Consider the following 24,903-nt stretch of genomic DNA (forward strand, 5'->3'; position numbering starts at 1 on the left):
ACCAGATCAGAGCCGGGATGTTGTCAAAGTTAGAAAATGAGTAGGACATGGAGAGAAAAAAATGGGAAGTTGTTTTTTTTGTTTTTTTAAGAAGGTCGGGGAGAGTGGGGGAAAGGCGGCCAGTTTCAAATAAGGCCGACAAGGCAACTCTCAGCCAAAGCCCGACCAGAAAGGGCGAGCTCTTGGCGCTCAGCGTCTCCAGGCTCCTTAGCAACGTGGTCCGGCGGCCATAGCAACAGGCCAGAGAGGAAGTCTCCTGCTCCGAGAGAATGGGGGCGGCACCACGGATTCACGCACCTGTGCGGCTCACGGCTCCAACAACCCGTTCCTTCCGCGCCTCTCTCCCGCCGCGATCTGCACACCAGCCGCCACCCCACGTGGGGCTTTTGCCCAGCGCCCGCTGGGCCAACAGCTACAGGTTCCGCCACCGGCCACCGGGAACCCGGGAAATGAGGTTTCGCAGCGTTCCCAGATCTCGCGGCGCCGTGCAGTGACATCAGACGCACGCTGCGTCCGCTTAGCCAATAGCAGGGAGGTCGCAGAGGCTCGCCAGGCGGGAAAGGGTTGCCCAGGCAACGAGGCGCCGGGTGTTGAAAGGGAAGCTCGCGAGCTAGGAGCTCTGCCTCCGAGGACAAAGGGGCTCCTGGTGGAGGGTATTTTAGGAATGATAGAGCCAAGGAGCAAAGGAGAGCACAGGTTCCTTGTACCTGCGCCGGACCCACTCCGCAGTCCGTGTATTTAACTCGTACGTTTCTCCCTCACTCTTAACTCGATGTTCTCCAAGTATCTTGCCCTAAACCCTCTGAGAGCTGAGGACCACCGTGAACTTCCGCCCCAGACTCTTCTGCGGAGAGAGCCATCTGCCTGCCCATCTGTGGAATTTCCTTCCTGTCATATCTTACTATATGCTGTTGCAGTCAACTACATAATACATCCATATATTATTTTAAAGTGTGTTTTTGTACTCCAGATTATTTTAATAAAACGGATACTGCAGGAAAATGCGTGTACCCTGGCGATTGCAACCAAAGCAGTTTGGGTTGTCATAGTAAAAACCCAAGCCCTTTCAGACCTGTCCACTGTGTGCCTTTCTAGTGTCCTCTTCTGTTGTCAAGCCATGGTCTTAACTTTTCGCTCAGGTAATAGCTAACTAGACAGTTGGCATTGTCTGAACACTGCAGGCAGTGTAATCCTTCCCTGCCGTGTAGCGCCATTCTTTGTACCTGAATTGCTGCCTCAGAAGCATCTTCCCTAGGCTGTGAGTTTCTTCAGGACAAGGACTGTACCTTTTGCCATTTTGTTTCTCCAGCTTCTAGCACAACAGAGTGGGGACTCAGGAAATACTCTTCAAATAAATGCAATGAACGAATGAATTCTATGTGTATCTAATTTCTCTAATGTTCTGTGAACCTTTCATACAAGTCTATCTTAACTTCTAAATTTCATTATATTGTATTTACCTATCTTCTCCACTAGACTGAAATTGTCTCCATTACTTTTCTATCCCCAATATCTAGCCCAATGCATGTTTAAGTAATTTTTTAAGAAAAAAAGAAAAAAACATCTATTTCTTAGCTATTATCACCTTATAATCTCTCTTCAGCTTCTCCAAGACTTATTGTATCACCTTCTCCCCTTCTTCACTCCTAGCCTCTACAATGGCAGACTTGGCAGCGCCTAGCTTATGACCTTTTAGCCCCTCTGCCGGGAGAGTAAGAATAATCCGAGTTCAATACCGCAGAGAAGTGAAGAGCACACGTTCTGAAGTTAGGCTGCGTAGGTTGGAAACCCAGCTCCTTTGCTTCTCAGCTGTGAGGTCTTCTGCATGTCATTTAACCCCTCTTAGCCTTAATTTCCTCATCATAACAGGGTTCTTGTAAGACTTTCTACTTCATTTTAGAAAAATTAAAAAACAACAACAACAACAGAAAAAACAGGTCCACTGGCTTTGTGACTTGGTCTGAATATTATGCAGTAAATGGTGGATACTTTCTTGGACACAGTAACTTGAGAAAGCTGTGAGACATCCAGGTGTGGTTGCCCAGAAGGCAGATATGCCAATCTAGAGTGGAGGGGCAAGAGCTGGTTGAGCTGTGGATTTTAAAGTCATCAGCACATATGTTACCGATCAGGGTTCTTGGCCTCTTTAATCAATAGAAATTGATAAGAGGCCAGACAAGAAATTCACAGCAAGTCTTTGTTGGGGTTCCTGCTGCAGCAGGAGGGAGCAGAGAACAAGTAACAGTTTCCCTTGCTCATTCCCTGAGGGGAGTGAACTTGTTCCTTACACAGGGTGAGGGTAAGGGGTGGGTCTGTTAGGGGCAGGGGTGGTTTAGGTGGCCTGCCCATCCCCCCTGGTTGGTGCTGTGTGGGTTTTTGGTCTTTTTGTATCTTGTTGTCCATAATTTGCCCCAACTGTGCACACGTGCAGTTATCTTTAGTCCCTTACAGTCTCTTTGTATTTTGTTGCTGGAGGAGACGTTTGTCCAGGTGCAAGCATTGCAGCAAAGGGTCCCAGGCGCCAGGTCCCAGCCTGTCTCATATACACAGTAAGTGAGGCTATAGGAGTAGATGAGGCGCTCCAGGGAGAGCGTGCAGTGTGTGAGAAACAGAGAGCTGGTAGTGAACTTCTGTCTCCTAATTCTGTTCTGGTTCCAAGGTTTAATTTTTCAAGGTTATTTTTTTGGAGAGAGAGAGGGAGAAGGGGAGGAAGTCTGACCTATGTGTTCAGCAATATGGCAAATAATATAAAAAGACAGAATGTGCCATATATATCTCCCCTGTGTCCCTACAGATTTACTCTATACCCTTCTCCACCCTGCTGTATACTCTGGAAAGCTGATCTGTGTGGCCTGGCATCAGCAAAGCCCCCTACCCTGTGGGTTGCATTTGGGACCGTAAGGAGGGTGGGGAGGGCAAGTAATGATTGGGGATGATCAGTTGGTCTGTAATTTGTACAAAAAGGAACAGAGTTTCTTTAAAGTAATTAAGACAAGCCAATAATACCTCTGATATTTTCTTTAAAATGCTTGGTGGCGAAATACATGTAGTTAAGAAAAATTCACAAGCGAAATATGAATCAAAAGACACTGTCTCTTTGCATTCAGATCTGCACGTTGATTCTGAATTATGACTTATTCTTCCAAATCTTCCAAATAATGACTGATCATTGAACTTGGTTTTGGAAACTTCAAAGCCAAAAATTTGACTTTTGTCAGTTTCTTTTTATGATGACATCCCCCTTCCTGAGGCAATAAGCATAAAATACTATAGCTGAAGATATTATTTTTGCAGAAACATTTTTTATTATATTAGTTTATAACCCATTTTGGGATCTTTTATAGGATATTTTTTGTTCCGAGGTGCAAGTCAGAATAATATACCGTGTAAAGAGTTTTTCATCCCACTTAGTTCAAATATAGCCTATTAAATTGAAGGCTAGAGATAGACAGGAAAGGAATGGGTTTCTCATATGTCTGTTAGAAAGTAGAAAATTAACCACAATTAAATCAGTTCATTAAGTCCTAGGTAATTAATTCTCGTTCTGCTGATCTTGGGCTAATGATTCTTCTTTCATAAAATCATTTGCAACAGGGCTAAAAGAAATGGAAAGCCTTGACTTTAGCTTTCTCTACCCTCTGACAGGTGTCCATGATGATGATGTCAGGTTATAATGGAAAACCTGTTCACACCATTTCATTCTCTATAACATCAATGGTTAAGACTATCTGGTACAGTCTTTTGCTGAGGCAATTGTTTTGTTTGTTTGTTTTGGACTTTTGACTTAATTTCTGATCCGTGGCTTGTGGAGGTATCTTTATGTTTATGTTTTTTATGTTCTTGCTACTCATGGTGTGGTTCTCAGATCATCATCATCATCATCTAAGCACTTGTTAGAAATAAAGAATCTCAGGCCCCACCCCAGGTCTACTGAATCAGACTTTGCATTTCACCAAGATTCCCCGATAAGGAAATGTACTTTACAGCTTAAAAAGCACTGATTTAGGCACGGGTGAGGGAGAAGCAGAAACTGCCTCTTGATGATTAAAAGTGTTTCCTCTTAAAGTATTATGAAACCCACAACACTGGAGTGAAGGAGAATGGAAATCTTTACTGAGGTACAATGCATAATAATTTTATAGTGATTTAGTCAAATATTACACTGAGGGTAAGAACATATTATGAACATTCAGGCTGTTATGGGTTGAATTTTATCCCATCAAAATTTATATGTTGAAATACTAACCCCCAGTACCTCAGAATGTGATCGTATTTGGAAATAGGGTTGTTGAAGATGTAATTATTTAAGAGGAGGTCAGACATGGTGTAAGGTGGGCCCCTAATCCAATATGTCTGGTGTCCTTATAAAAAGAGGAAATTCGGACACAGATATACACACAAGCAGAACACCATGTGAAGATGAAGGCAAAGACTGGGTGATTCAGCAGAAGCCAAGAAACACCAAAGATTTCTAACAAAGCACTAGAAGCTAAGAGAGAGGCATGGAACAGATTCTCCCTCAAGGCCTCAGAAAGACGCACCCTGCTGACACCTTGATTTCACACTTATAGCCTCCAGAGCCATGAGACAATAAATTCCCATTGCTTTGAGCTAGCGAGTTTGTTATGGCAGTCCTACCAAGCTAATACGAGAGCATAGAAGAATCCTCAGAGCCCTCTAATTCATCCTATAATTTGTGTATGATGTTCTTCTGCTGAAGAGTTATATTAAACCCGGAAACAAAATATTTATTTTGGAAAAAACAAATCAATTTGTTGACAAGTATGCCTGTCTTTGCACATATGAACTTAAGTTGGCTTCTAATGCAGACTGAGAGTAACACGATTGCTGACATATGTTTATATTGACAACATTTTGGAATTATATGTGTATAATTAACCCAGGAGTTGAGACTCTCTTTTTGTTTTGTTAATCTTTTTTGTACTCTGGTGTTGACCTAATTAAAAATCTGGAGATGCTAACTTTTTTCTTGTATCTTCCTTACTAACATGAGAAAGCAAGCACTTAGTGTTGCCCAGAACTGTCAAGAAAACCCCCAAATAGTTTAGGTATAGAAGACATACTAACAGTTATATTCTGTCTGTGGGACCTGAATTCAGCAAAGGAGATTTTTAAAAGAATTGTCAAAAGAGGCAAGATGCAAATAAAATTTATAAGAATGTAAATATAAAAAGTGATTGTAGGCTTGGATCAGAGTGATAACATTTAAAATCGACACAGCAGCAAATAATAATTAAGAAGTCTAAACTTTTCAAAAGTAAGCCTTTTATTGAAATAGATTACAGATCATGAAAAAAAATGCACAAAAGACAACAGGCTCTTGAGTGAAAATATTATGTGATATAAAAATGTTATTATCCAGACAAAACACACAGAAGGCACAGAATAAATTTTGCTGTTTCTTCCTAAAAGCAGACTGTATGATCAAAGCGCACATTTAACTACCCAATAAATAACTGTTGGAATAACTAACTAATAGTTTCATTGGGAAAGAAAATAAAAACACTGCTCACTTAACTGTAGGGCTATTTCTTGAATCTGGTTGTAGTTTGAGGGGCCAGAAAAGGCTCTCTTTGGTTGGTTGGTTGAAACATGAGCCAAAAGGTGGCCTACAGTAGATGCAGTTGAAACGCCAGAACGGCTTTGTTATACTGTAGCAGGAAGTATCCAAAGGCTTAGGGATATTGGAACATTAGAGTGAATTTACCATGGGAGACCTGCTCACCCAGCCTTAGGAGGGTGGTGGAAGCCACTAGGCCAAGTGGAAGGTAGTTTTCACCATAACTTAGAGAAACAAATTTGGGAGGAGAGCCCAGCATCCTTGAAGAGTTCTGTGGTCACTCTTTGTAGGTCAGAAATTAGAGTGGAAACTGCTGCCACTAAAGTTGGGTCCCTAAATATAATGAGGATAAAATGGATCTCAGGGTGGCAGAGACTATGTGTCCACATTTAATCACCAAAGATAAGGTGGGTGTGGTTGCCGTGTGGACATTAGAGTCAAAGCAATAATGAGAATAGTCTGACTCACAGAGACCTATGGCACTGGTTATTGATGACGGTGTCCCTAGCAGAACATAGATGGGCAGTTCAATTTTTACAGCTCTGTATAAGTGGAAGTGTTTACAGGTCAAGCGAACAGAAACTTAACTTGAATCACCAGTACCGAGAGAGTAACAGCCCCTCAACAAATTCCCAAGCTTGAGGAAGTTCATAGACGCAGAACCCCTTGAATGAAAGGGTGGATGAATCCTCTTGCAAAAATCTAAACTGTTAGTCTCTCTCCAAGTCTTCTCCCAAAGAGACCTATGGCCTTTTACCAGGGTGACTGTAAAAGTCACTGGGGAAAAAGAAATAATCATACTTCTCAAAGACTACTGGATGCTGGCTCTGAACTGAATTGATTCCAGGAGAGCCAAATGTCACTGTGTTCCACCAGGTCAGAGTTGGGGCTTATTTGTGGCCCCAGTGAATCTCCCAAACCATTATTGGTTATTTCTCCAATCCCGGAATGCATGATTAGAATAGACACACTCAGACACTGCCAGAATTTCCACACTCATTCTCTGACCTGTGGAGAGAGGGCTATTATAGTAGAAAAGGCCAAGTGGAAGCCACTAGAACAGCATCTACCTAGGAAACTAGTAAAGCACAATCAGTACCACATTCCTGGAGGAATGGCAGAGATTAATGCCCCCATCGAGGACTTAAATTATGTAGCGGTGATGGTTCTCACCACATCCTCATTCAATTCACCTATGTGGCCTATGTGGAAAACAGATGGATCTTGGAGAAAGTGGGTTATCATATACTTAACCAGGTGGTGATTCCTATTGTCCTATTGTAGTTGATAGACCAGAAATGGTTTCATTGCTTGAGGACATAAACACATCCCCGGGTTTGCAGCTTTTGATCTGGCAAATGCTGTTTTCTCCACATCTGTCCATAGGCCCACCAGAAGCAGTTTGCTTTTAGCTGGCCAAGTCAGCAATACACCTTCAATGTTGTATACCAGGGATATATCAACTCTCCAGCCCTCTGTCATAATTTAGTCTACAAGAAACTTGATCACCTTTCCCTTCCACAAGGTATCACACTGATCTATTACATTGATATTATTATACTGATTGGACCTGGTGAACAAAAAGTAGCAACTACTTAAAGCTTATTGGGAAGGCATTTGCTTGTCAGAGTGTGGGAAATTAACCTAAATAAAATGCACGGGCCTCCACGTCTGTGAAATTTCCAGGGATTCAGTAGCATGGGACATGTTGACATATTCCTTCTAAGGTGAAGGGTAAGTTGTATCTAACCCCTCTTACAACCCCAAAATAGGCACAATGCCTACTGGGCCTCTTTGCATTTTGAAGGCAACTTATTTGTCATTTGCACGTGTTACTCTAAACCATTTACTGAGTGAACCGAAAAGCTGCGAGTTTTGAGTGGGACCCAGAACAAGAGAAGGCTCTGCAACTTGTCCATGCTGCCTTGTAGGCCATTCTGCTACTTGGGCCACATGACCTCACAGATCCAATGTGCATGAAGTGTTGGTGCCAAATAAAGATGCTGTTTAGAACCTCTGACCTAAAGCAATCATTTGATTGATGTGAATAATAAGCAGATTTAAAAACTTTTCCAAATTCTCCCTTATTCTTTATTTTTCCCTCTGCACACTTCACCTGATGCAATGGTTCATCTTGTCTCTCAACTTGGCTGGGCCACAATATCTATGTATATGGTCAACCAGTATTCTGGATGTTTCTGTAAAGATGATTTTGGATGAGATTAACATTTATATTAGTGGACTTTGAGTAAAGCAGATTGCTCTCTATAATGTGGGTGGGCCTTGTCCAATCAGTTGAAGGCCCCAGTAGAATAGAAGAATGACCTCCCCTGAGCAAGAGAAATTCTGTGGTCAACAGTCTTTGGACTTGAACTGCAACATGGCTCTCTCCTGGTCTCCAGACTGCTGCTCCACCCAGCAGATTTTAATATTGCTAGTCTCCAAAACTGCATCAGGCAAGTTCTTAAAATAAATATTAACACATCCTGTGGGTTCTGTCTCTTTGGAGAATAATACAGTAGATTTCTCCATTCTGTGGAGTAATTTCTAGTTGTCCAACAGAGCAGCCTTGAAAAGTATTACCAAAGCTCTATAAAATAGTTACTCTGTGATCCAAATCTCTAGCTCTCAACTCCACAATCTCAAAAATACTTGCTGTGTGTTGAGAGGCACTGGTCGAATTTGGCCCCTAGATCCCACATTGGTTTAAAGAAAGAGATCAGTGCTGGAATAAATTGAGTAAGTTCAAAGAACAGAGTGAAGACAAATAACCAAGTTAACTTCATCAGTGATGTCTATATATTTTCTAATGAACGTCAAATACATTTAGGATGAAACTTTCTTGAATAGCTGTCTTCACCGAGAAGATAACCAGATAATTGATAATTCTTGGTTTTACTGTTTGCTCCACGTAGATAATCTTACCTGACTTGCTATGGGTGAGCTATGAATAGTGGAGTTAAAATAAATTTAAATTTAATGTGTTTATTATACATTAGAACTTTTATTCAAGTTTTTTAAAGAATCAAAATATTTAAAAATACTAGATAGGGGGTGGTGGTGGGATGAATTGGGAGATTGGGATTGACATGTATACACTAATATGTATAAAATGGATAACTAATAAGAACCTGCTGTATAAAAAAATAAATTAAATTAAATTTAAAAAATAAAATAAAATACTAGATAAAATACCACGAGCATTTATTCATTTCTCTAGTATGCTGCAGGGAAGGAAGATCCAAAAACTGATTAAATTTTAAGTTTTAGACACTAGATGGTGCTGACTAACCATCTCTCTCTTTCTCTCTCTCATCTTTTTGCCTTCATAGCCTTCAACCCCAGTTAATGTTTTCTATTGTCAGCTGGCAAACTGAAGAGAGGAAAAATATAAAGGCTATTTACTGAAAATATTGAACAAGATAGAGGTTTATTAATGGAGAACCAAACACATATTGTAATTCAATTGCTGGCAAAATTATTTTCTTTATTGTCATATATCTGTATGGTTAAAAGCAGGAAATAGGATCAGCACTGAAAGGTGGACAAAAAATATGGTCTGGCTAAATGCAATCAGCATTGACTGGGAGTGCTTATCTTGACCAAATAATAAATGGAGGGAAATGACTGTAACATAATACATCTGCTGAGCAGCTTTGAAAAACTGTTTTTGACCACACATAATAGACCATTTGCCTTTTCATCATTCCTGCACCCAAGAACACTAGTAGGGCTTGCAAATGTTAGAAAAGATTCTTTCTCCGGAGAATTTAACCTGAAGGTAAAGAAAAAAGGTCCCTGTAAGAAATTTTCTTGGAGGCCCAGTATTTGAATTGTATCACTGCTTGTCCCTTTGGATTCTATTTACCACTAGACTTGCCTAGCCTGTATAAATCATTCAGTGCGGTTTATAATGTTCTTTCAGTGATTGTCTGATTACAAATTAGAGCTAAGATTAGAAATCAAGTGAGACATGAATAATACTACCTACTAGTTTTTAAAACCTTTTCAGAGGCAAAATTCTGAATTTAAAATGCTCCAAGATCTTTGATAAGATAAATGGTGAAGATTTGGAGAATATCAATAATGAAGCAATCCAAAGAACATTGTAGGCCTTCCTCCCTGAAAGCCTAGACTAGGGAATATTAAAAATCACAAACGTTGAGCAAGGTATTTTGGGGCCTTAAAAACATGTTGAAGCAACAGGGGAAGAAAGTATTAACATTCAATAGAGTGCTTCTCCAGAGGGAAAGAGGCAACAAAGGAGTTTAAATTTAACAGCATCTGAAGTATTTATCAGTATTTTGGGAGACAGGCTAAGGAAGATCACCTTTAACAACCAAAGTTAGCATAATGGCCCTAATCAGGGCAGCCCCCAGCCCTTCAGCCTTCTTCCTGCTTCCTTTCAGTGCTGGAGTCAATCTATTACCAAGGTTGTTGCTCCAGAATCAAACCCATGTGCCTCCCTCAAATAGAAACCAACTACTCTTAGCTAAGTTTCAGGAGGAAGCTGCAAAGAGAAAAAAACAAGAACATGTTAGAACCAGCTGGGCCCAAGATGACAGGAGATTCCACTTCCAGTAGATCTTGAGCCTTATTATACGCTCATTGTAATACATTAGCATATGCTAAATGACACACCCACCAGCACCAGGACAGTTGACAATTGCCATGACAACAACCGGTACAGCCCATACTAGGACTGAAAAGGAGAGTTGCAACTATTCCAGGTCCAAACCATGCCCCAGTACTCAGATAACTCATGAATATTCTTCCCATTCTTTCCAAATCCCTCCCTTTTACTTCTACCCTCCTATATATTTGCTGTCTCCTCTCATACTGGGTTGAGAAGCTGATCTGCAAACTAGGTTCCAGCTCTTCCATTCTTTGGCCATTGAATAAAGCTCATGCTGTTCCAGTCTCAGTATCGGTTTCCTTATTGGCTGTGTAAGTTGGAAAAAGAACCTCACTGGTTGAGACAGGGGGTCTTGGGCCGGGCTAGGACCCTGGCACAGGTCTGGTTGACCAGTTTGGTAACAAATACTCAGGTTATCTGGGGAGCCAAACTTTCAAAATATGTTAGGGGACTCTAATCCTCCAGGACACAGCCCCATCCTATTTTTATTTATGAATAAGCATTTCTGAGGCTTCCTTCTCTTCAGAGTGATGAACTCATGGCCTTCTTTGAGGTCACGATGAAGGATATAAGTATATACACCTTGGGTGCTGTTCTCCAGATGCCAAGTCTCTCTCCAGGTAGTAATTAGGAAGGAGTTTTACAGAACATTTAGTAATGGTGCCCTGGGAGTCTGAAAGAGTTAATTTCTCTCTTTAGACAATTACTACCAAAGGGTTACTTCTGGGAGGAAATCTATTTTATTCTGTTCATAAAAGAGACAGAGCTGCAAGCTGAAGTGCGGTGGGGGCAGACGTGCATTGTTAATATCTTTAAAAACAGAAAAGAAGAGGATTCAAGGGACCTCAATAAATCAAAGAAAAGACCTTTTAAAAATAGTGATGGGGCTTCCCTGGTGGCGCAGTGGTTGGGGGCCCGCCTGCCGATGTGGGGGACGCGGGTTCGTGCCCCGTTCCGGGAAGATCCCACATGCCGTGGAGCCTGCGCGTCTGGAGCCTGTGCTCCACGACGGGAGAGGCCGCGACAGTGAGAGGCCCGCATAACGCAAAAAATAACGCAAAAAAAAAAAAAATAGTGATAAGTGCCAGATGGCACACATAGAAATCAATACTCTGAGTCCTTTAGGGACTGGTTTAATTGTTTCAGGTCCCATGTAGCATCTGACACAGAGATTTGCACTTAGTGGGTGCCTAGTTAATATTTTCTGAATTAGATTGAGTCGGGCACAAGTACACACACACACACACACACACACACACACACACACACAGGGCTGGTAATCAGAAGAACACAAGCTGAAAAAGTTGCTAATGGTACATTCTTCTCTGGTGTGGACAAGTAATATTTCAGCTATAGTTACTTAATTTCCAGGACATTTGTGTTCAATTTTAAACATAACAATTTAAAACTTGAGTCTGAGATTAAATGAAGTAATTCAGAAAAATAACAATAGCATTATGTTAAAGGCATCATTCTATTCATTCATTCATTCACTTCATAAACATTTTGTGTTTAGATAGGTAACAGGCTGCCTCTGACTTGGAGAAGTTTACATAGCACAGTGAATGATTCTTCTGAAGCACATCCATGTACAAGGCATTCTCTGTAGTGGGGTGGAGTAGGCTCCAAGGACCTCCTATGTAAAATAATAGCCTTCCTACGCGGGTTCCGTGGCTCTGACTCAACTTCAAACTTCCCTTCCACACCCTCCTGTGTGACGCTGGAGCTGGGCCTCTGCGGACTACATTTTCCCTGCGCCCCCCCCCCCCGGCTGCCTGCCAATAGAGGGAGCTAGAGAGCAGCAGAGGTAAAGAGGAGACTCGCCCCTTTTGGTTGGTTTGCTGTTCATGTCAGTGTCAGGCCAGCTCAGCAGCTGGTTTCAGTGAACAGACTGCTTCCATATTTTCAGAAGCAGCCTCACCACATCCCTCAGAGACACTGTCCCCAGTGAGCCAGTCACCCCCAGCTCCCCCCAGACTTAATCCCAGCCCCTTAGGCACCAACAGCAGCCAGCGGGCCACCTCCTCAGTGGCCTGGATCCCACCTCCACAGGCATCTTTTCTAAGTTTCCAGGTTCTAGTCACTCCATCCTGTTCCCTTTGCTCCCCCAGCCCTGGGGGTAGCAGCCGCTTCCTAAAGTTTTATCTCTATGTGACCTCAGTGTCCTCTCTTCATTTTTATAGCCTTTGTGGTTCTCCTATACTCTGTCAACCCATTCTCTGTATGACATTTTCGCTGTTAAAATTGCTGGTGTGTTTTCTGTTTTCCTAACCAGACCCAGACTAACATCCTCTTCTGATCATTTGTTAACATCTGATACATTAGTGATCTTCTTGTTCATTGTCCCCTACATTTCATTTGAATATAAGTTCCTTCAGAGCAGAGAATTTGTATTTGCTTTCCTACTGAAGCCCCAGCTCTTCTACTTAGTAAGCCCTCAATACACATTTGTTGAATGAACAAATAAATGGATGAAGAATGCTGAATCCATGAATGCATGCGTGAATGAACGAAACAGCGATGGCTATTACCAGTCTACTGCTCTCATCCTCCTACTCTCCACTACCTTATCCCATTCCCATTCCTGTCACTCTGTTACCTTTCCTAGACTGAATTCAGCTTTTACTGCCACCCCCCATGCTAGTTGGTACAGAATAAAACTATCAATATTGGATAATTTAGGTCAGTGTTTCTCAACTGACCTCCCCAAGGGACATCTGGCAGTGTCTGGAGAGTTTTTAGGTCGTCATGACTAGCAGGTAAAAGGGCCTTTTGGCATCTAATGGGTAGAGGCCAGGGATGCTGCTACACATTGAACAAGACAGCCCTCCTCCCAACAAAGAATTATCTGGGCCAAAATCTTATGAATACTGCTATTTAGAAACCCTGGTTTAGCATTAACCTGTTTAGAAGCAAGGGATTCTTCAGATAATCTTTTTAGGCACATTTTGGTACTGTGAATTTATTTCTTCATCTATACAAGGCCAAGTGTTCTCAATGAAAAAAGATACAACTGGCTTGATCATGGTCAAAGACCCAGATTGTTTGTTTGTTTGTTTTTAATGACATCTGGAATCCTGTAGACAGAATATCCAGGTGACTGGCTCTTTGGCTGGACTCTTTTTAGAGTTATAGAGACTGAACCGACCATTAAAAGGGGGTAGTGATGTGATAGCTGGGGAGGGGGGGCAGCAGGTTATGGAAGTGCATAAGAAATGTTTAAAAGAATAGAGTGTCTTATTTATATTAATTCAAATCCCATAATGATAATAATTATAAGAACCAGCTGTTTTTTTCCCCAAAAATCCAGAGAGTAGCCATTAACTGGAGACACAGAGTTTAAAAGCGACATAAATCACTTGGGTATTTGCATTTTGAAGGTCATTTCGGATAAACCAGGTGGTTTCCTCCTGGACTTCAATTATCAAAATCTATTTTCTTAAAAAAGAATTGACCCACTTGGGTAATTGCTATTCTGATGAACTCCAAACCTAAGCTTCTTCCTCAACTCCCACACTACCCTCAGCAAGTTCACTCTATCATCTTAGCTACCAAAATATCCAAGAGGCATATTTCTCTTCTCCATGTATGGCAGTAATCCCATCTAATACATCAAATGGAATACAAAGCACTATGTGACTATCATAAATTTTTCCAGCACAATTCCCAGAGTCATTACTTAGTGTCATCCTCTTTCCAAACTAGACTTACTAACTTTTTAGTAAACACATTTGAGACTTCATCCTTATCTAACATCTTTAAATTATAACTCCACTAATCAGATAATTAAATATGGTCATTAAAAGGACATTTAGTTGGGTTCACATACGTACTGCTACAATTGCAGTTGTTTAAAGCCAGTAAAGATAGCATATACCAGAGAGTACCTGTGAAGCCTGCCAGATAAAATAGAGATGTCCAGTTAAATATCAGATAAACAACACTTTTTTCCAATATAAGTACGTCCCACGCAATATGTGAGACTAACTTGTACTAAAAATTTTGTGGTTTATATGAAATGCAAGTTTAACTGGGTGTCCTATATTTTACTTTGCTAATCTGACAATCGTACTGCTTGTCTGCCAATGGCTTACATCTCTGTAAGTGCCTGTAATACAGAATTCATTCTAAATGATATTAGTAAGAATACTTTCTTTTAATGTGATTCATGGCCACTTCTTCTAATGAGGGGATACTCATAAATCCATATGAATGTTTACGTCACTGAAAATAATGTAGTCATAAATTCTGGTTTCAAATTATGGAACCACAATATCCTGAAAACGGGCTCTGTGATACCAACCATTTGCAAAGAACATATTTGCTGTTTCCTTTATGCTTGACTGCAACTAAAACTCAGTCCTCCTCTCCCTCCTTAATCACAATTCCATGGAGAAAACCCAGTGATTCCCCTTTTGGTTGATGATCAGTGGACATGGCATGTGAAGAAAATAACTCCTTAGCCATGTCACATATGGTCATGGAACAAGACTCAGGCTCAGCTGACCTGATTACCTGAGTTTTCTCCTGATTAATTCTGAAAGAAATCAATCATGAGGACAGCCAAAATAATCATCAAGTCAGTTGATTCAGTTATATAAACTTGGCCTTAACCTCCTCCTCTCAACCTATGCTCATTTCAAAGAGATTTCAACAGATATGAGAAAAAAATAAAAGTTATGGAGGTAATGTTTTTCTCAGAACCTGCCATCTGACAAACCAATAATTTTAACTGATTCTATTAAACACAATTTACTAGCTTTATGAATCCTTTTGTTTTTCCTTTTCCTTTCCTTTACACTAAGTGAGAACACACACTATAAAATCTTAATCATATAAGACGTCTGCTCTGAATTGAATACTATACACTAGGTAATGCAGCCCCAACTTCTCAACCCAAAATAAACAGAATTACTTCTGACAATATACTGGTGATTTGTATTAGTGAAAAAAATATACTATTAAAAAAATTAAGTTAAATGGTTTGCCTTCCTAAATCTCAGGGCACGCTGATAATAGAAGGTTCTTCTCTCCTAGGTGAAAGTTCTGCCAGTCCTTCCTAATATAGAAGTAAATATCTTCTTACTTTAAAATTTCAAAGGCTAAATTCCTAACTACCACATATTCATTAACTACTACATGATTGAAAACCTTTTGTGTAAAACATATTGTTACAGGACATGAGGTTGTCAACACTAAAATGAGGGGAAAGAAAAGGAAGAAGCCAAGTTTTACTGTAAAAACCAAATGCATCAATAACCATAGTAAGGAAGTTTAAAAGAAAAGCCCAAGGGGAGATTTAAATAATTATATCTAAGGGGTCAAAGAAGTCTCCTGGAAGTACTGTATAATGTAAGTTTTGAAGGACAAATATCAGCTTGTCACCTGAACCAAGAGAACAAGTATATACCCATGACAAAAAAAAAAAAAAACAAAACAGAAAACAAGACAAAACAAAAAACAGCATCTGCATCACAGAGGAAGTGATGCATTGGGAAAGTCCAGGTATTTTAAGAGGCTTGAGCACCAAGGTGAAGAAAAGAGTAGGAATGAAGCTACAGAAGTGAGAAAGGTGGTGACACTTCCCTTTGAAATGATGGATCATCTAAGAGAATCCAGGGACTGAGATGTCAAAGGGAGCAGATTGGCTCATTGGAGTCCATGGAACGGTCCCCAACTGTTGTGAAAGTGAAAGGAGAACTAGAAGCATCTACAGAGAGGAACCAAGAACCCAGAGCATTCCAGGGGGATCAGAGACTTTGAAAGATAGGACGTTTGCTTTGTGACATTGGGACATCATTCATTCATTCACCCACCATTTATTAAGTAGCTGCTATGTGCCAGCACTGGGCTGAGTGTTCAAAGTGGAAGACAATTAAAATGTGTCTCCTATTATTTGTTTCCTATTGATGCTTTAACAAAGTACCACGAATGTTGACTTAAAGCAACATAAATATATTAACTCACAGTTCTGGAGGTTGGAAGTCCATATGTGTCCTTTAAAAGGACATAATGGACAGTTATGACAGTTTCTTTTAAACTTTCCATTATAGGACTATAATCAAGGTGTTGGCAGGCTGCATTTCTCTCTGAAGGCTTGAAGAAAAAATACATTTTCTTGCTTTTTCCATCTTCTAGAGGCCAACTGCTTTCCTTGGCTTGTGGCTGCCATATTCATCTTCAAAGCCAACAATGGCCAGTCAGATTTCTCTCATGTTACATCACTTTAAACAGAGAATCCTGCCTCCTTCTTTCATTTTTAAGGACCCCTGTAATTCCACTGGGCCCACCTGGATAATCCAGAATCCTCTTCCCATTTCAATGTCAGCTGATTAGCAAATTTAATTTTATCTGCAACCTTAATGCCCCCTTGCAATAAAACATAACATATTCACAGGTCCCAGGAATTAGGACGTGAACATCTTTGAATAGGGAGGCATTATTCTGCTTACCACACTCATCTTGGAAGTTTATGGTCTAGCACCAAAAGACTGTGGTGAGATGTACCACCAACAGAAGCCACAAGACAGGCTTGGGGAAAGGAAAACACATTTTCCATCACCTGGTCTGTGATCAGGGCAGAATGCAAAGCCCAATCAACTCAAGGTCAAATGAGGTCAAAGCCAAGCACTGACACCTTGTAGATTTACTGGAATTGAGAAGCAGACATTTTGCTTTATTTAGGATATCCCCTGTTACAGATGGAATAGCCTGGTAAAACTACAGGAGAATATTCATCATTAAATAGAATAGGAATAAAAGACCAAGCAAGTGTGATGATCTTTTCCAGGTGGTATAAACAGTGAACTCTCAGTAGACAATGTTTTCCTGTTGCTAGGCTGACTAGCTGTGGTGGCCGAGTTGTTTATCTTTAAGAAAACATACCTATATCTTTTTTCTTGACAACTACAATATAATCTGTCTGGGAGTTGTTCATCATTTAAGAAAGGGTAAAAAAAGTCCTCTCCCAGAAAGTGTTCGAATCCATGAGCTGAAATAATGATAACATCATGAGAGGCATCATAATTTATCTGGAGCATGTAAATCACCAGGGGCCCACTCCGAGTATACTCACTAAAATGATGAATAGCTCTGTGAGCTGTAAGATCAACCCTGAGGAATTCACCAGCCAGCCTTTGACAGGAGAGCTCCCAGTCTCTCCCTGTTGGGAAGAAGAAATGACTTAACAGATTTGAAAATCCAGTTTTTTAAACACTTGTTAAAATGTTCAATTTAAGATTTTACCCACAAAGGCACAGTCTGGAAAGGGGTGAACAATTATCCCAGGACACTGACCAAAATTTAAGATGGTATGGGTATTCCTGGCCTGCCAAACTTTTTTTTTCAACTGATATTATTCTGATATGTCTCAGCTGTCTCTCACTTTGCCAGTGTAACTAGTCTCATAGCCAAAAGATCCTGCATTTTCCAAAACAGGAGGCTTCTAATGTGTTTTCTATTGCTGTTGCTGCCTCTGATGCAAAGGAGAAGTGAAAATGTTGGAAAAAGGGAAATATCGTTTTGTGTGTTCTATTTTAGAAAACCTAACATTTATAGTAAAACATCAATAGATAATAGTACGTTGAAGTTTTCACTGTGTTACTCTGTGAACATGTAGATGATATAATTCTTTTTAGTTTTGGCAGCTCTTATGGGCTGCATGTTTGTGTCCCTCTAAATTCCTATGTTGAAGCTCTAACCCACAATGTGATGATATTTGCAGTAGAACCCTTGGACTATAATTAGGATTAGATGAGGTCATGAGGATGGGGCCCTCATGATGGGATTAGTGCCCTTATAAAAACAGAAAGAAAGAGAAATATCTGTCTCTTTCTCTTAACACAAATGCACAGAGGAATGGCCATGTGAACACACAGCAAGAAGGTGGCTGTCTACAAGCCAGAAAATGAGCCCTCACCATGAACCAGATCTTCTGACACTTTGATCTTGGACTTTCTCGGTTCCAGAACAGTGAGAAATAAATGTCTGTTGTTTAAGCCACCCAGGCTATGGTATTTTTGTTATAGTAGTCCAAGCTGACCAAGACAGTAATTTAAGAGTAAGAAATATTAATTTTCACATTGCATGTATCATCTGTCAGAGTTCTTTGAATATTGAGAGCACTGAGTATTATTAAAAATAATGAATGATAATGGTGATCATAAGATACATGGTCTGGGTGCTTACTCTGTGTCAGGTACCAGGTTAAACACATTACATATTTTATCTCATTTAATTCTTACAGAAACCATATGTGGTAAGTATTATTATCTATCCACATTATAGCTAAGGAATTAAAGTTTGAAGAATTAAAATTGACTTGTTCAAAGTCTCTCAGCTAGGAAACTGCAGACCTGGGATGTGAACCCTCATGTGTCTGACTCCACAGTGAGAATCTTAATCTGTGCTAACGAAACTGTATTAGTTTCCTAGGGTTTCCATAACAAATTATCTCAAACTGGTAGCTTAAAACAAGAGAAAGTTATTTTGCCACAGTTCTGGAGACTAGAATCAAGATGTCAGGAGGGCCACACTCCCTCTGAATGCTCTAAGGAAGAACATCTCTTTGCCTCTTTTTACCTTCTGGTGGGTCCCATCAATCCTTGGCTCTCCTTTCCTTGTAGACTGATGAGTCAATCTATGCCTCCATCTTCACATGGCCTACTTCCCTGCATCTCTCTGTATGTCCCCTCCTGTTTATATAAGGACACCACTCATTGGATTAAAGGCCCACCCTAGTCTAGTATGATCTTATCTTAACTAATTAAGTCTGCAAAGACTCTATTTCTTAATAAGGTTACATTCTGAGGTCTGGGTCGACATGAATTTGGGGGAGAATACTATTCAATCCGCTACACTATTTTTTTCATCTCACCTTCTTCCACTCCCTGACCTGAGCATCCTCCTTTCTTGACAGGACTGTTAGTGATCTTCCTTACTCACTATGCACATTTCTCTTCTTACCCTTTATTCACACTATTATCCCTGCTAAAATTGTCCCTTCTGCTCATTCATACAGACATACCTTCAAGCAGCAGCTTTAAATCTAACCCTATCATGAGATGTTTTTTTCTTGTCTTATCTATGTCACTTAGTTGGTCCAAATCCTAAGTTGCTTCTAGAGATTTATGTTTCTGATATTTTATTGCTGTTGAAGCCTCACATTGCTATTTAGAATTTCAAGTCTCCACCATGGGCTTGTTGGCTCCTTGGGATCTATGCCTGTTGGACTTCACAGGCGCCTCCCAGCGCCACGTAATATCAATTGGCAAGAGTTCTCCCAGGGATCTCCATCTCAATGCTAAGACCCAGCTCCACTCAATGACCATCAAGCTACAGTGCTGGATACCCTATGCCAAACAACTAGCAAGACAGGAAAACAAACCCAACCATTAGCAGAGAGGTTGCCTAAAATCATAAGTTCACAGACATGCCAAAACACATCATCAGATGTGGTCCTGCCCAGCAGAAAGACAAGATCCAGCCTCGTCCACCAGAACACAGGCATCCGTCCCCTCCACCAGGAAGCTTACACAACCCATTGAACCCACATTACCCACTGGGGGCAGACACCAAAAACAATGGGAATTATGAACCTGCAGACTGCGAAAAGGAGAACCCAAACACAGCAAGTTAAGCAAAATGAGAAGACAGAGAAGTACACAACAGATGAAGGAGCAAGGTAAAAACCCAACAGACCAAACAAATGAAGAGGAAATAGGCAGTCTACCTGAAAAAGAATTCAGAATAATGATAGTAAAGATGATTCAAAATCTTCGAAATAGAATGGAGAAAATACAAGAAACATTTAACAAGGAACTAGAAGAACTAAAGAGCAAACAAACAATGATGAACAACACAATAAATAAAATTAAAAATTCTCTAGAAGGAATCAATAGCAGAATAACTGTGGCACAAGAACGGATAAGTGACCTGGAAGATAAAATAATGGAAATAACTATTGCACAGCAGAATAAAGAAAATAGAATGAAAAGAATTGAGGACAACCTCAGAGACGTCTGGGACAACATTAAATGCACCAACATTCGAATTATAGGGGTCACAGAAAAAGAAGAGAACAAGAAGAAGATATAACAATTGTAAATATTTATGCACCCAACATAGGAGCACCTCAATACATAAGGCAAATGCTAACAGCCATAAAATGGGAAATCGACTGTAACACAATCATAGTAGGGGACTTTAACACCCCACTTTCACCAATGGACAGATCATCCAAAATGAAAATAAGTAAGGAAACATAAGCTTTAAATATTACAGTAAAAAGATGGACTTAATTGATATTTATAGGACATTCCATCCACAAACAACAGAATACACTTCCTTCTCAAGTGGTCATGGAACATTCTCCAGGATAGATCATACATTGGGTCACAAATCAAGCTTTGGTAAATTTAAAAAAATTGAAATCATATCAAGTACCTTTTCAGACCACTATGCTATGAGACTAGATATCAATTACAGGAAAAAATATGTAAAAAATACAAACACATAGAGGCTAAACAATACACTACTAAATAACCAAGAGATCATTGAAGAAATCAAAGAGGAAATCAAAAAATACCTAGAAACAAATGACAATTAAAACAGGATGACGCAAAAATTATGGGATGCAGCAAAAGCGGTTCTAAGAGGGAAGTTTACAGCAATAGAATCCTACCTCAAGAAACAAGAAAAATCTCAAATAAATAACCTAACCTTAAACCTAAAGCAATTAGAGAAAGAAGAACAAAAAACCCCCAAAGTTAGCAGAAGGAATGAAATCATAAAGATCAGATCAGAAATAAATGAAAAAGAAATGAAGGAAATGATAGCAAAGATCAATAAAACTAAAAGCTGGTTCTTTGAGAAGATAAACAAAATAGATAATTAACCAGTCTCATCAAGAAAAAAAGGGAGGATACTCAAATCAGTAGAATTAGAAATAAAAAAGGAGAAGTAAAAACTGACACTGCAGAAGTACAAAGGATCATGAGAAATTGCTACAAGCAACTACAGCCAATAAAATGGACAACCTGGAAGAAATGGACAAATTGTTAGAAAAGCACAACCTTCCAAGACTAAACCAGGAAGAAATAGAAAATATAAACAGACCAATCACAAGCACTGAAGTTGAAACTCTTATTAAAAATATTCCAAAAAACAAAAGCCTAGGTCCAGATGGCTTCACAGGTGAATTCTATCAAACTTTTAGAGAAGAACTAACACCTATCCTTGTCAAACTCTTCCAAAATATAGCAGAGGGAGAGGAACATCCCCAAACTCATTACATGGGGCAACCATCACCGTGATACCAAAACCAGACAAAGATGTCACAGAATAAGAAAACTACAGACCAATATCACTGATTAATATAGATGCAAAGTACTCAACAAAATACTAGCAAACAGAATCCAACAGCACATTAAATGGATCATACACCATGATCAAGTGGGGTTTATCCCAGGAAAGCAAGGATTCTTCAGTATACGCAAATCAATCAATGTGAAACACCATATTAACAAATTGAAGGAGAAAAACCATATGATCATCTAAACAGATGCAGAAAAACTTTCAACAAAATTCAGAAAGTAGGCATAGAGGGAACTTACCTCAACATAATAAAGGCCATATATGACAAACCCAAAGCCAACATAGTTCTCAATGGTGGAAAACTGTAAACATTTCCTCTAAGATCAGGAACAAAACAAGTTTGCCCACTCTCATCACTATTATTCAACATAGTTTTGGACGTTTTAGCCACGGCAGTCCGAGAAGAAAAAGAAATTAAAGGAATTCAAATCGTAAAAGAAGAAGTAAAACTGTCGCTGTTTGCAGATGACATGATACTATACATAGGGAATCCTAAAGATGCTACCAGAAAACTACTAGAGCTAATCAGTGAATTTGGTAAAGTAGCAGGGTACAACATTAATGCACAGAAATCTCTTGCTTTTCTATACACTAATGATGAAAAATCTGAAAGAGAAATTAAGGAAATGCTCCCATTTACTATTGCCACAAAAAGAATAAAATACCTAGGAATAAACCTACCTAAGGAGACAAAAGACCTGTATGCAGAAAACTATAAGACACTGATGAAAGAAGTTAAAGATGATACAAACATCTATTTATATGGAGAGATATACCATGTTCTTGGATTGGAAGAATCAACATTGTGAAAATGACTATACTACCCAAAGCAATTTACAAATTCAATGCAATCCCTATGAAACTACCAATGGAATTTTTCACAATACCAGAACAAAAAATTTCACAATTTGTATGGAGACACAAAAGACCCCGAATAGCCAAAGCAATCCTGAGAAAGAAAAACTGAGCTGGAGGAATCAGGCTCCCTGACTTCAGACTACACTACAAAGCTACAGTAATCAAGAGAATATGGTATCGGCACAAAAACAGAAATATAAATCAATGGAACAGGATAGAAAGACCAGAGATAAACCCACACATATATGGTCACCTTATGTTTTTTTTGGTTTGTTTGTTTGTTTGTTTTTTTCGGTATGCAGGCCTCTCACTGTTGTGGCCTCTCCCATTGTGGAGCACAGGCTCTGGACGCACAGGCTCAGCGGCCATGGCTCACAGGCCTAGCTGCTCCGCGGCATGTGGGATCTTCCCAGACTGGGGCACGAACCCGTGTCCCCTGCATTGGCAGGCGGACTCTCAACCACTGCACCACCAGGGAAGGCCTGGTCACCTTGATAAAGGAGGCAAGAATATACAATGGAGAAAAGACATCCTCCTCGATAAGTGGCGCTGGGAAAACAGCTCCATGTAAAAGAATGAAATTAGAACACTCCCTAACACCATACGCAAAAAGAAACTCAAAATAGGTTAAAGACCCAAACGTAAGTCCAGACGCTGTAAAATTCTTAGAGGAAAACATAGGCAGAACACTCTATGACATAAATCACAGCAAGATCCTTATTGACCCGTCTCCTAGAGAAATGGAAATAAAAACAGAAATAAACAAATGGGAACTAATGAAACTTAAAAGCTTTTGCACAGCAAAGGAAACATAAACAAGATGAAAAGACAACCCTCAGAATGGGAGAAAATATTTGCAAATGAAGTAACTGACAAAGGATTAATCTCCAAAATATACAAGCAGCTCATGCAGCTCAATATCAAAAAACAAACAACTCAATCCAAAAATGGGCAGAAGACCTAAATCGACATTTCTCCAAAGAAGATATGAAGATTGCCAACAAACACATGAAAGGGTGTTCAACATCATTAATCATTAGAGAAATGCAAATGAAAACTACATTGAGGTATGACCTCACATCAGTCAGAATAGCCATCATCAAAAAATCTACAAACAATAAATACTCGAGAGGGTGTGGAGAAAAGGGTACCCTCTTACACTGTTGGTGGGAATCTAAATTGATAGAGCCTCTATGGAGAACAGTATGGACATTCCTTAAAAAATTAAAAATAGAACTACTATACCACCCAGCAATCTCTCTACTGGGCATATACTCTGAGAAAACCATAATTCAAAAAAGTCATGTACCACAATTTTCACTGCAGCTCTATTTACAATAGCCAGGACATGGAAGCAACCTAAATGTCCATCGACAGATGAATGGATAAAGAAGATGTGGCACATATATACAATGGAATATTACTCAGCCATAAAAGAAACAAAATTGAATTATTTGTAGTGAGGTGAATGGACCTAGAGTCTGTCATACAGAGTGAAGTAAGTCAGAAAGAGAAAAACAAATACCATATGCTAACACATATATATGGAATGAAAAAAAAAAAAAAAGTGGTTCTGAAGAACCTAGGGGCAGGACAGGAATAAAGATGCAGACATAGAGAATGGACTTGAGAACAAGGGCAGGGGGAAGGGTAAGCTGGGATGAAGTGAGAGAGTGACATGGACATATATACACTACCGAAGGTAAAATAGATAGCTAGTGGGAAGCAGCCGCATAGCACAGGGAGATCAGCTCGGTGCTTTGTGACCACCTAGAGGGGCGGGAAGGAGACGCAAGAGGGAGGGGATATGAGGATATGTATATGTATCGCTGATTCACTTTGTTATACAGCAGAAACTAACACACCATTGTAAAGCAATTATACTCCAATAAAGATTAAAAAAAAAAAAAAGAACCAATATTCTTTCAGCAGAACTTATACTCAAGTACCTTAAAAAGCAACTCTTTGATAAGTTCATTGTATGTGTCTCACACAGAGTAAGTTAGAGGGATGTGTCTCTAGCACCTGCCTCCCTGGGTTGTTCCTTTGGGAAATCAGACAAACTCTAGGAATATCTATTAATTTACCAGACTGCCATAACAAAGTATCACAGACTGGGTGGCTTAACCAACAGCAATGTATTTTCTCACAGTTCTATAGGAGGCTGAAAATCCAAGATCAAGGGGTCAACAGGGTTGATTTCTTCTGAAGCCTCCCTCCTTGGCTTGAAGATGGCCATCTTCTCCTGGCGTCTTCACATGGTCTTCCCTCTGTAACAGTCTGTGTCCAAATTTCCCCTTTATATAAGGAAACCAGCCGTATTCATTTAGGTCTCACCCAAATGAATTCATTTTAACTTATTGACCCCTTTAAAGGCCCTATCCCTGAGGACAGTCACATTCTGAGGCTAGGACTTCACCATGTGAATATTGCACGGTGGAAACAATTCACCCCA

At 39.9% G+C, this 24,903-nt stretch overlaps 1 protein-coding gene across 5 annotated transcripts in view; it reads right to left on the minus strand.

Moving 5' to 3' along the window:
- PACRGL (parkin coregulated like) overlaps positions 1-24,903 on the minus strand; it is a 58,092-nt gene that overhangs the window by 24,812 nt on the left and 8,377 nt on the right. The window contains exon 1 of one of the 5 annotated variants that reach the window (XM_028492097.2): positions 298-459. The exons of the other annotated variants lie outside the window; for them this stretch is intronic. The gene's annotated coding sequence lies outside the window, so the exon portion shown is untranslated. Of the gene's footprint in view, positions 1-297; positions 460-24,903 lie in introns of those variants that run through there. 5 annotated transcript variants of the gene reach the window in all.

The sequence above is a fragment of the Physeter macrocephalus genome, chromosome 7 (assembly GCF_002837175.3).
Source record: "Physeter macrocephalus isolate SW-GA chromosome 7, ASM283717v5, whole genome shotgun sequence".
NCBI classification, from domain to species: Eukaryota; Metazoa; Chordata; class Mammalia; order Artiodactyla; family Physeteridae; genus Physeter; species Physeter macrocephalus.